The 12,681-nt window shown below is 42.3% G+C and overlaps 2 protein-coding genes across 39 annotated transcripts in view; one reads left to right on the forward strand and one right to left on the reverse strand.

Moving 5' to 3' along the window:
- Positions 1-12,681, forward strand: part of LOC135983898 (general transcription factor II-I repeat domain-containing protein 2A-like) — a 984,084-nt gene that overhangs the window by 850,653 nt on the left and 120,750 nt on the right. The window lies entirely within an intron of this gene.
- PPP3CA (protein phosphatase 3 catalytic subunit alpha) overlaps positions 1-12,681 on the reverse strand; it is a 299,060-nt gene that overhangs the window by 187,253 nt on the left and 99,126 nt on the right. For 5 of the 38 annotated variants that reach the window (XM_065597638.1, XM_065597640.1, XM_065597631.1 and 2 more), the window contains exon 1: positions 4,938-5,038. The exons of the other annotated variants lie outside the window; for them this stretch is intronic. The gene's annotated coding sequence lies outside the window, so the exon portion shown is untranslated. Of the gene's footprint in view, positions 1-4,937; positions 5,039-12,681 lie in introns of those variants that run through there. 38 annotated transcript variants of the gene reach the window in all.

The following is a 12,681-nucleotide window of genomic DNA, read 5'->3' on the forward strand; positions in this document are numbered from 1 at the left end:
CGGTACAGATCAATGTTAAAAGATTATGAGCCAGATTCACCACTGTGTTATACCAATGTAGTTCCATTAAACAAAGGTTCTTTGTAATCCAGCACTAAAGGATAGTGCAGTGGGCTCTGAAATAACGTTTACTGCTGCTGTACATGCTCAAATAAAACTAACTGAACTAAATGGTGTTGAACTGACATAACACTTGAGTAATACAGTGGTAATCAAGCCTTAGATTTAGGTTTTTGGGGTGTTTTTTGTTTTGTTTTTACAGACCGCCTCTAATGGGAGTCAAGCTAAATGTCAATAGAAATCTAGCCTTTGTATATTCCCCGAAGAAGCACGACTTACAACACTGGTCTACAATTTTTGAGACGTCGTCTGCTTCAGAGATAAAATGTGCTACTTATTATGTATTTTCATGTGCTGAATTCAAATATGACAATTAAAACAACTGCTTGGCTACTGTTTCTAAGATATTTAAGTTTTTACATTTTATGTCTATGTATATTGTGTAGATAGTAGAGTTTTAATCATAAATTGTAAACCTAGGTCTTTTCATGTGTTTATGGTTGCTTTACATGATCATATTTCACCTGTCCTGTTTATGTAACACTTTAAAAATCAGCAAAAGGGTTATATAAATAAAATTTATTATGAAACAAAAGGCAAAAAACTATTATGTACATAGTTTAGTCCTATTCAGTGTCTACTCGATGCTTCTTGGCTTGCCTCTTGTATTCATTAAATGGAGCATCTCTTGTCACTGTCCAGCAATAGTCTGCAAGCATTGATGGGCTCCATTTGCCCTAATAGCGTTTCTCCATTGTTGCACTGTCCTGGTGAAATCGCTCGTCGTGCTCGTCGCTCACTGCTCCGCAGTTCGGTGGGAAAAAAATCTAGATGAAAGTGCAAAAAATGTATCTTTAGTGACATGTTGCAACCAAGGCTTTTGTATGCCTTGAGGAGGTTTTCCACCAACAACCTGTAGTTGTCTGCCTTGTTGTTTCCGAGAAAATTTATTGCCACTAACTGGAAGGCTTTCCATGCCGTCTTTTCCTTGCCACGCAGTGCATGGTCAAATACATCATCTCGAAGAAGTTCACGAATCTGAGGACCAACAAAGACACCTTCCTTTATCTTAGCTTCACTTAACCTTGGAAATTTTCCACGGAGGTACTTGAAAGCTGCTTGTGTTTTGTCAATAGCCTTGACAAAGTTCTTCATCAGACCCAGCTTGATATGTAAGGGTGGTAACAAAATCTTCCTTGATTCAACAAGTGGTGGATGCTGAACACTTTTCCTTCCAAGCTCCAATGACTGTCGGAGTGGCCAATCTTTCTTGATGTAGTGGGAATCTCTTGCACGACTATCCCATTCGCAGAGAAAACAGCAGTACTTTGTGTATCCAGTCTGCAGACCAAGCAAGAGAGCAACAACCTTCAAATCGCCACAAAGCTGCCACTGATGTTGGTCATAGTTTATGCACCTCAAAAGTTGTTTCATGTTGTCATAGGTTTCCTTCATATGGACTGCATGACCAACTGGAATTGATGGCAAAACATTGCCATTATGCATTAAAACGGCTTTAAGACTCGTCTTCGATGAATCAATGAACAGTCTCCACTCATCTGGATCGTGAACGATGTTGAGGGCTGCCATCACACCATCGATGTTGTTGCAGGCTACAAGATCACCTTCCATGAAGAAGAATGGGACAAGATCCTTTTGACGGTCACGGAACATGGAAACCCTAACATCACCTGCCAGGAGATTCCAGTGCTGTAGTCTGGAGCCCAACAGCTCTGCCTTACTCTTGGGTAGTTCCAAATCCCTGACAAGGTCATTCAGTTCACCTTGTGTTATGAGGTGTGGTTCAGAGGAGGAGGATGGGAGAAAATGTGGGTCCTGTGACATTGATGGTTCAGGACCAGAAGTTTCATCCTCTTCCTCTTCTGACTCAAGTGAGAATGATTCTGGTGCATCAGGAACCGGCAGTCCTTCTCCGTGGGGTACTGGGCATATAGCTGATGGAATGTTTGGATAATGCACAGTCCACTTTTTCTTCTTTGACACGCCTTTCCCAACTGGAGGCACCATGCAGAAGTAACAATTGCTGGTATGATCTGTTGGCTCTCTCCAAATCATTGGCACTGCAAAAGGCATAGATTTCCTTTTCCTGTTCAACCACTGGCGAAGATTTGTTGCAGCATATGTGTGGGGCCCACCTCTTGTCCTGATCTCCAATTTTGCAGCCAAAATAAAGGTGATAGGCTTTCTTAACCATAGTGGTTATACTGCGCTTTTGTGATGCAGAAGTCACTTCAGCACAAACATAGCAGAAGTTATCTGCACTGTTCACACAAGTACGAGGCATCTCTGCTCACTTTGGCTAAACAGAAATGTGTCCCTTTGCAAAATCAAACACTGACAAATAAGAGAGCACGACACTGTATGATTTCTAGAGCTGATATAGGGCAATTTGTTCAGCAGAGTGATGGAAGCTTCATTATGATTGCATCATCCATGACTTCTAGGAATAACATGATGCAATTCATATCATGTATGACGCAATACCAGCTTCAGATTGCATCATTCATTGTTTTGCCTAAAAAGCAAGTACTGTCCAAACCCAGCCATAGATTTATTTATAGATCCAGTCAAAGACGTATTTTAGTCGTTTCTGGTTTAAATTGAGATCCCTTCCCTTTATAACTCACTTATCCTCCGCCATTCCCAAGTCAAGGGTCGTATATACTGACCCAATAGCATATCTTGAAAGCTAGAGCCAATCAACAATTTTAAGCATCATTTTCTTTCTCAGTGACCCAGAGTTAGTAAAGTTTGACTACATTTATTTCAGAAGCATTTTGGCTGTAGAGCAGTGCAATCTTTGTTTATTTTTTTCAGTTACTCATCACTGCCACAAAAAATAAAACGCTAATTCATCTTGAGTGGTCTTTGAATGTGCTTGGTTTGATAGGTTCTTAGCCCCACCTTCCTCCAATAATTAGCATATGTATCAAACACTGCTATGGAGAACACAGAGAAAATACCTACTCATTCCTTCCCAAGAGAAATATTTCTCCCTTTGTGCCTTATTTTCATATCTTCTTTTGCTCTAACAAGCAACTGCCAGTGCAAGGCTGGAATAGAGCCAAGTGAGGTAAAGTTATGCCTTACACCAGAAAGCCATGCATCTCATTTATTAACAGGGAGAGAATCTCCCTTGCTTTCTTCTACCTACAGGCACTCAAGAAAATCAATTCTTCATGCCACAACATGCATGCTCCAGTCTATATGACACAAGGCCAGCAAGCAAATTTCTTGCAATCACTCCAAGAAAATCATCTTGAATGTGCTTATGTACCCCCCAAAACAATCCATTTTAATTGTTTTGAAATCCTGCTCTTTTAGGATTTGCTAGTTGGTGACTTTTTGTCTAAAATAACCATGGTGTCCTTTCATTCCAGTCATGTTACAATCATCACCTGTAGTTTAATACAAGTGTTATGAACACATTTTCTTTGTGCCAAAAAGAAGCAATTCCTGACTCTTGGTGTTTTAGGCACCCTTGTGGCTTTGTTCAAAGCTAAATGTTTGACATTTGCAGTTCAGAAAGGTTTGGACAGTGTAAGCTAATTACATGCCCAAACTATCCTAGTTAATTCCCACTGAGCATTCCAGGAGCGTGTGGGCAGTTCAGTATAAGTAGAAGCAAAGTTGTTGCTGATTTGACCACAGCATGAGCTTTAGAAACTCGCTGCTGTTCAATAGTGAGTTGTATTCGGTCATCTACAGCAGCAATGAAAAATGTTTCACAGCCCACTGTGATCCTTTAGTCCTGGACCAAAAAAAGGATATTTAATTCCTATCCTTCTGTAGGAAGGTCCCTCTGCATGTTTGTAGAGTATGGTTATTTCCTCTCTTATTTGCTTTATACAGAACATACTGAAACATTCCCTATAGGTCTTACTTTCCAAACTTTTCATCATTTTTGCTTATCTCTGTACATCCAGTTTTTAAGCATAGCCATTAGTAATGAAACAAAAAACAAAACACAGACCACACACAAAACACTCCTCAGTTGGCAAACTTATATTAGACCAGGAAAGAATGAAGATGACAACCTACAATTATGAAATGTGGTCCTATAACCTGAACACATATTTAGTCAGAACCCATGTTGCAAAAAGTCCAGGAGACCTATTCCTCCACACCCAAAAAGAACAAACACCATAAATTCTGAAAATTTCAAGGAGACATCAGCATGTGTCTAGGGAAAACACTGCAGCAAAACACAATTTAGAGTAAAGGACTTGTACTCTCTTGCTATGTCCACTTCTGTGTTTTAAAATATATCAAATTTACATGTTTGCACTAAGTTTTCTGTTGTATACCATATACAGTACAAGAACAATGGTACCTTTCTTCTAATAATAAACAAAATGACTGGTTGGTTTGTTTGCTGTTTGGTAAGAGAGGCAGCAACGTGCAGTGTACAGGGTAATGGAGTGGAAGTCAAGCTACGTAGGTTAATTTGCAGATCTGCCATTGGCAAGCTGTGAGATTTTCTATTAGTCACTTAGGCTCCTAAGTCAGTATAGACGTTGTAATGCCGAGCACAGCAATGCCTAAATATCTTTACAAATCTGGGCCTTAAACTCCATAAATCAGTATAATATTGCTACATTTAAGTTCTATCTAGGGTTGGCTGAAAATTGGGTTTTCAACCAAAACAAAAACATTTTGTGTAAAGTCTCAGTTTTCTGCTGAAAAAGGAAACAATTTTGGCTGAAAAATTTCAGTTTAAAGTTTTCACCTAAAAGTCAAATATTTCCATGGGGGGAAAAGTGTAAAAGAGCTTTTTGTATAGAGATAAACTCACACTGAGCTAATATAATTATGTAACATTAAATATGTAAAACATTAAAACACTATTTACTTACACGACCATTTCCACCACGTTGAACTCTGAATACATGTTTCCAGAACAGGGACAGTAACTCAAAAGCAGATGGGTAATCAAGTATCTGGCATGGCTCTCCAGCTTATGAGATGTTTTTTTGAGACTTCTGACTATAAATGAGTGTTGCCATCATCAGCCTAAGGAGAGGCTGCATGTAACTGGGATCCAGTTACAAAAATAGATCACGGGAATGCATTTGTCAGGAAGTAACTAATGCCAAGTCTATCCTGCATTTACTGTATTAACAATAGATGAGCTTATTTTCAGGGTAACCTATTTAAATAACTTTATATAGTACCTATTCCATCCCTTACTTAAATGACCTCATTTTCATGAGATCTTGATTAATTTTTAAGCAGGTCAAATCTAAATTCATCTGTTTTTACTTCCAATTGCCTTAGTCTTTAACTTGGTTCAGGAAGAAAGTATATAAAAGGCAACAGTCAACCAACATGCAAAATACATTTCTTTGCTAGCGTGCTTAATGTACTGTTGACATCCATAGCTCCAAAACTGTAAGCTGTAAGTTGCATCTGTGTATTGTGGACCCCGGCCAGGTGGGTTGGTGACTCTGGGAGATTGCTTTAAGTGAAAACCTACTTTAGACAAGGATTTTAGCCTGGTAAAGTTAAGTTTAGACTTTAAAAAGCATTTTATACTTTATTTTTTGCATGTGTAACCATTTCTGTTTCCACTTATCCTTACTCATGATCTCTTAAATCTTAATCTTTTATAATAAGCTTATGATTATTTTACTATAAATATATTTCATTGCTACATGATTATAAAGGTCTGCAGAAGCCTGGATGTCAGTGCTTGGGCACCACCAGAGGCTGTTGGTTTGAGGGAGCTGAGCTACAGTAGGACCAGACACGGCTGCTTCACACTAAGGGCAGGTAGTAGTGAGGTACCTTGGGGACCGTCACAATCCCCAATAGGAGCTGAGGTAGCCTGTATAATGTAGCCCACACAATGCAAAAGTTTGAGAACTATAGTATACAAAATGAAATCCATGCAGTAGAAAAATATCTTAAAACTACATCACTTAAAACTACATCATAAAAATACTAAACTTACTCAGTTTCAATTAGTAAAGGCATTATTAGGAACAGAGGTTAGTTTTGTTCTTAATGTGATTTTATTTTGACAAGAATACCTTGCCACTGAATTACCACACATGCAGTATTACTTACAGCATACAGCTTTACAGAGTTTCGTTTGGGAACATCTGCAACAATTATGAGAGGTCACACAAACTGAATCTTACTGACAAAAAACACACTTGTAATTCCCTTGAGACTCCAGTCAGCCAGAGTTTAACCTAAGATTTACTCCTTTAATTGTACAGCATTCTAAGTGCCCTGATTTCTTGCTCCATTTGTTATGCAACATATTTAATGCAGGTTATCTATGCAATTTCAGCCTCTCTTCTGTCAATAGAACTTTGAACCATTTTGTTTCTAGTGTTAAAGATAAATAGCATCAGAAGCTAGCTGTTTATAAGGTACAGTATCCTAAACACATACACATAAACAGAGTGCACCACGTTTTTGTTCACTAGCATTTTCATCAATTTCTTCTTTATTCAGGAAGTCATCCACAACCAGACTTCATGAATTCTTGGAAGGTATTAATAAGAAAGAAGAAATATTTAGGTGAAATTTCATTGTACTTATCTTGTGCATTAGTGATCTGAAGAATACCTATTGGGTTAAGGGGTCTATTATTACTAACATAATGAAAAGAGCAATGTGATGCAAGTGAGGGTATGTCTACACTACGGGATTAATCCGAATTTACAGATTTTGATTTTTGGCAACCGAGTGTATAAAGTCGAGTGTATGTGGCCACACTAAGCACATTAATTCAGCGGTGTGCGTCCATGTACTGAGACTAGCATCGACTTCCGGAGCGTTGCACTATGGGTGGCTATCCCATAGCTATCCCATAGTTCCCACAGTCTCCCCCGCCCATTGGAATTCTAGGTTGAGATCCCAATGCCTGATGGGGCCAAAAACATTGTCGTGGGTGGTTCTGGGTACATGCTCCCCCTCCCTCTGGGAAAGCAACAGCAGACAACCGTTTCGCACCTTTTTTCCTGGGTGAACAGTGCAGATGCCATACCACTGCAAGCATGGAGCCCGCTCAGCTCAAGACAGCAGTCATGAACATTGTAAACACCTCGCGCGTTATCGTGCAGTTTATGCTGAACCAGAACCTGCAAAACCAGGCGAGCAGGAGTCGGCTACAGCAGCACGGCGACGAGAGTGATGAGGACATGGACACAGAATTCTATCAATCCGCGGGCCCAGGCGCTTTGGAGATCATGCTGTTAATGGGGCAGGTTATAGCCGTGGAACGCCGATTCTGGGCCCGGGAAACAAGCACAGACTGGTGGGACCACATACTGTTGCAGGTGTGGGACGATTCCCAATGGCTGCGAAACTTTCGCATGCGTAAGGGCACTTTCCTGGAATTTTGTGACTTGCTTTCCCCTGCCCTGAAGCACCAGAGTACCAAGATCAGAGCAGCTTCACAGTTGAGAAGCGAGTGGCGATAGCCCTGTGGAAGCTTGCAACACCAGACAGCTACCGGTCAGTCGGGAATTGTGTGACTCTGGGTAATGTGCAGGTCATAGTGGTTGGCATTGCTGCAATGGGATTCCCTAACTGTGGTGGGGCGATAGATGGAACCCATATCCCTATTTTGGCACCGGAGCACCAGGGTAGCTAGTACATAAACCGCAAGGGGTACTTTTCAATGGTGCTGCAAGCACTGGTGGATCACAAGGGACGTTTCACCAACATCAACGTGGGATGGCCGAGAAGGGTTCATGACGCTTGTGTCTTCAGGAACACTACTCTGTTTAAACGGCTGCAGCAAGGGATTTACTTCCCAGACCAGAAAATAACCACTGGGGATGTTGACATGCCTATAGTTATCCTTGGGGACCCAGCCTACCCCCTTAATGCCATGGCTCATGAAGCCATACACAGGCAGCCTGGACAGTAGTCAGGAGCTGTTCAACTACAGGCCGAGCAAGTGCAGAATGGTGGTAGAATGTGCATTTGGACGTTTAAAGGGTCACTGGCACACTTTACTGACTCGCTCAGACCTCAGCCAAACCAATATTCCCATTGTTATTGATGCTTGCTGTGTGTTCCACAATCTCTGTGAGAGTCAGGGGAAGACCTTTATGGTGGGGTGGGAGGCTGAGGCAAATCGCCTGGCCGCTGATTACGCGCAGCCAGACCCCAGGGCGATTAGAAGAGCACACCAGGAAGCTCTGTGCATCAGAGAAGCTTTGAAAACCAGTTTCATGACTGGCCACAGTGTGAAAGTTCTGTTTGTTGAAAACCCGCCCCCTTGATTGGCTCATTCCCTGTAAGCAAACCACCCTCCCCCCTTTGATCACAGCTTGCTTTCAAAGGAAATAAAGTCACTATCGTTTAAAAATCATGTATTCTTTATTAATTGATTATAAACATAGGGAGAGAACTGACAAGGTAGCCCGGGTGGGGTTTGGGAGGAGGATAGGAGGGAAGGAAAGGGCCATTAAAAAAGTTCAAAATAATGACAGCCTTTTGCTTGGGCTGTCCACTGGGGTGGAGTGGGAGGGTGCACGGAGCCTCCTCTCCCTCCCCCCCGTCCCGCGTTCTTACACGTCTGGGTGAGGAGGCTATGGAACATGGTGATGGGGGGAAGGAGGTTATTCTCTGTGATCCTGCTGCCATTCCTGAAACTCCACCAGATGCCGGAGCATGTCTGTTTGATCACGCAGCAGCCCCAGCACTGCAGCCTGCCACCTCATCTCGAGCGTCCGTCATGGCCTCACATTCACTAGCATCTTTCCTGTACTTTGATACTGTGTCCTTCCACTCATTCAGATGAGCTCTTTCATTGCGGGTTGATTCCATGATTTCAGAGAACATTTCATCTCGCATCCTTTTTTTTCGCTGCCTTATCTGAGATAGCCTTTGGGATGGAGGAGGGAGGCTTGAAAAATTTGCAGCTGCGGGAGGGAGGGAGGGAAAAAAGGGAGAGAAGTATTTAAAATGATACATTTTACAGAACAATGCTTATACTCTTTCACGGTGAACAACACTATTCATATAACATAGCACATGTGATTTCGGTACAAGGTCGCATTTTGCATCTTAATATTGAGTGCCTGCGGCTTTGGTGTTAGAGATCACAGATGCTGGGCCGGGCAACAGAATTCAGCTTGCATGTGGCCATGGTAAGCCATTGTCTTTCGGCTTCTGCAGCCTTCCTAAAAGCAGTGCCCTCCTTTCCCACATACCAAGCAAAGCCCGTTGAGTGCTGTGGTTTTCCTGTTAACGTGCAGGAGCAGAAACCAAACTAACCCCCCGATACAATTCTCTGGGATTATCGCTTTACCCCTCCCCCCACCGCGTGATTGGTATCAGGGAAGATCCCTGCTAGCCAAACACGAAAAGCTCAGCGCCAATGATCCCCTCCTACCCCCCGCCCCCCACTTGGCTAACTGCAGGGAAGGATTTCTTTTCAGCCACAGGCAAACAGCCCAGTAGGAACGGCCACCTCTGTCCACCTAATTAAATTCCCATATTTCAACTAGGTTACCATGAACGATATCACTCTCCTGAGGATTACACAGCGAGATAAAGAACGGGATGTTGCTTGAATGCCAGCAAACACCGGGACCATACGCTGCCAGGCTTTGTCATGCAATGATACCAGATTACTTGCTACTAGCATGGCGTGGTAAAATGTCCTACCATGGAGGACGGAATAAACTGCACTGCCCAGAAGCCTTCTGCAAAGGCTTTTGGAGTACCTTCAGGAGAGCTTCACGGAGATGTCCCTGGAGGATTTCCGCTCCATCCCCAGACACGTTAACAGACTTTTCCAGTAGCTGTACTGGCTGCGAATGCATCCCAAGTCCTCGGGGAAGTTAATCATTAAAAAAGCTTGCTTTTAAACCATGTTTTATATTTACAAAAGGTACACTCACCATGGCTTCAGGGTCTGGGATAATGCCTTGAGAGGGTTGGAAGGGTACTTCAGTCAGGCTGAGAAAAAGATCCTGGCTGCTGGGGAGAACGGAGTGCTGTGTGCTCTTTGCAAGCTCGTCATCCTCCTCCTCCTCATCTTCCCCGTCCGCAGAATCCTCAGGCATAGCTGAGATTACCCCCTCCTCGGAATCCACGGTCAAGGGTGGGGTAGTGGTGGCGGCCCACCCTAGAACTGCATGCAGCTCAGCATAGAAGCGGCATGTCTGTGGCTCTAACCTGGAGCGACCGTTTGCCTCCTTTGTTTTTTGATAGGCTTGTCTGAGCTCCTTAACTTTCATGCGGCACTGATATAAGTCCCTATTGTGGCCTCTCTCCATCATGCCCTCGGAGATTTTTTCAAATGTTTTGGCATTTCGTCTTTTGGAACGTAGTTCTGCTAGCACGGACTCCTCTCCCCATACAGCGATCAGATCCAGTACCTCCCGTACGCTGGTGCTCTTTTTCGATTCTCGGACTACATGGTTACCTGTGCTGATGAGCTCTGTGTGGTCACCTGTGCTCTCCACGCTGGGCAAACAGGAAATGAAATTCAAAAGTTCGCGGGGCTTTTCCTGTCTATCTGGCCAGTGCATCCGAGTTCAGATTGCTGTCCAGAGTGGTCAGAATGGTGAACTGTGGGATAGCTCCCGGAGGCCAATACCGTCGAATTGCGGCCACACTAACCCTAATTCGAAATGGCAATATCGATTTCAGCGCTACTCCCCTCGTCGGGGAGGAGTACAGAAATCGATTTTACGAGCTCTTTATTTCGAAGTAAATGGCTTCGTTGTGTGGATGGGTGCAGGTTAATTCAATTTAACGCTGCTAAATTCGAACTCAACTCATTGTGTAGAGCAGGCCTGAGACAGGGTCAAGCACCTAGTATTGATAGGAGACCAAGCTACTACATCCACAGACCCAGCGATTTGGTTTTCCTCTTGCCAACTGGTGCTGTGCTGTTTCACCTGTCTCTTAAAAGGTTACCTCATTTCTGTATATCATCTTCCCTCAGTGAAACCATTATTTGGCCCAACTGGAACACAGAGTATTAGTATCAAGATAGTACGGCTTATTACTAATAAAGGAAGAGGTTTTCCCAGATTATAGTTTAGCTCCTTGAAACCGAAGCAAAGTTCTCTCACACCGTGCTGCTACCTGGCAGTGAAAGAGCTTACCGTGTACTGTGCTGTATTCTATAAATGGACTGGAGTGGCTATTCTGTTTCCTTCAAACATTTACCTTTGTTCTGCATTCCCCCTCCCAGAATCCTTAAGGGGACAAAAGGGGACAGATTCCTGGGCTGCTGCAGAGAATCAAAATGCACAACAACATAATTCCGGTTTGCTTTTTGATGGATTCTTTGTTGAAGATGGAATTTTCCCTTTTTTTCCCCTGGAAGAATTGATGACGTCTAAAAGCTCACTTCTATTTGACTGGCATGCATCCTGTTAAATCTTTAAAATAATCTTTCTCCCCATGCGTAAAGGCTGAGAGGGAAGACTTAATCTAGTTCAAATAGAAATTAATTTGGGGAAGTTCTAGCGTCTTATACAGGAGGTCAGACTAAATGATCACTGTAGTCCCTTCTATCTTTATAATCTGTTAATGTATTTATGGTATGGTGCTGCATTTCTGAAATATGTAATAGTTCTGAATGATCTGAAAATATGTTACTACTTAAACCATTGAAAGCAGATGCAATCCATCAATGCTGAACTAAACAAGTATTCATCGGGGGGAAAAAGGGAGGGGGAAATTAACCGTTAGTATATGCTGCCAAATGATACTGAAATTAGCACCAATACTTAGCCAGAGTAAAGCAAATTTAGGAAACTTTGCTGTACTGGAGAGGATTTCAGTTCTGAATTATGCCTATTTTTACAGGGGATTAAGTGACAAATTTGTGATATATTGTGCATTTAAATCAATACAGCTACGCAGTGTTATAAGAAAGTTCTGTAATATGTTTATTAATAAACATTTAATAATATCTGAGATGCTGCTGTATTCTGATCCTTAACAGCAGACGATTGTGAAAGTAGAATGAATTATATTGTAAAAATAGAATGGATTAAAGAAATGCTGTATGTACCTTTAAGCAGAAATAAGGAATGTTGAAATACAGGAGTCAGGAAAAGAAACATTAAGGCATAAACAATGAGTCCACTTAAGCTAATGGTGGAACATTAACCGGAGATTGGTAAAAGTTAGTACGGAAATTAACTATGTATGTCTAGCCTCAGGTAAACTTGTCAGTTCTGCTTTCTTTGTCGTCTTGTTAAATTCGCGCCCTTTTTAATCTGTATAAAATAAGGTAGTGTGGGTCTTCAATGGGGCTCACATTATCTGGGTGTATTAGCAGAGTGCGTGCTAATAAACAGAGTGGTCTAACAAATTGTGAGTCCTGAATCTGACTTTGACACGATCTAACTCAGTCTTCGGCTAGGTGTAAACAGCAAGGAAAGATCAAAAGATTTACGGCATCTTTCAACTGAGTCTACATCTGGGAGCCTGCATCTTTTTGATGAATGTTTACTCCCAACATGGCCACAGTCCCAGCACTTCACAAGCAGGGTCAAAGGCTTGTTATTCTTCATAGGGATAAGAATGAAGGCCTCTCAAGTTGTTTGTTCTGTCGTCCTTTTCAGAGAAAAAGCTTGCAGTGTGCCCTGAGTATGCAGAAAAGTT

Source organism: Chrysemys picta, chromosome 5 (assembly GCF_011386835.1).
Source record: "Chrysemys picta bellii isolate R12L10 chromosome 5, ASM1138683v2, whole genome shotgun sequence".
In the NCBI taxonomy this organism is placed as follows: domain Eukaryota; kingdom Metazoa; phylum Chordata; order Testudines; family Emydidae; genus Chrysemys; species Chrysemys picta.